Raw genomic sequence first — 223 nt, forward strand, 5'->3', positions numbered from 1 at the left:
GCAGTGCATTCCACAACCTCACTGTCCTCACTGTGAAGAACCCCCTACGTTACTTCAAATTAAAGTTCTTTTCTTCTAGTCTAAAGGGGTGGCCTCTGGTACGGAGATCCTCTATATGGGTACAAAGGTCCCCTGCTATTTGTCTATAATGTCCTCTAATGTACTTGTAAAGTGTAATCATGTCCCCTCGCAAGCGCCTTTTTTCCAGAGAAAACAACCCCAA

Source organism: Xenopus laevis, chromosome 9_10L (genome assembly GCF_017654675.1).
Source record: "Xenopus laevis strain J_2021 chromosome 9_10L, Xenopus_laevis_v10.1, whole genome shotgun sequence".
Taxonomy (NCBI): domain Eukaryota; kingdom Metazoa; phylum Chordata; class Amphibia; order Anura; family Pipidae; genus Xenopus; species Xenopus laevis.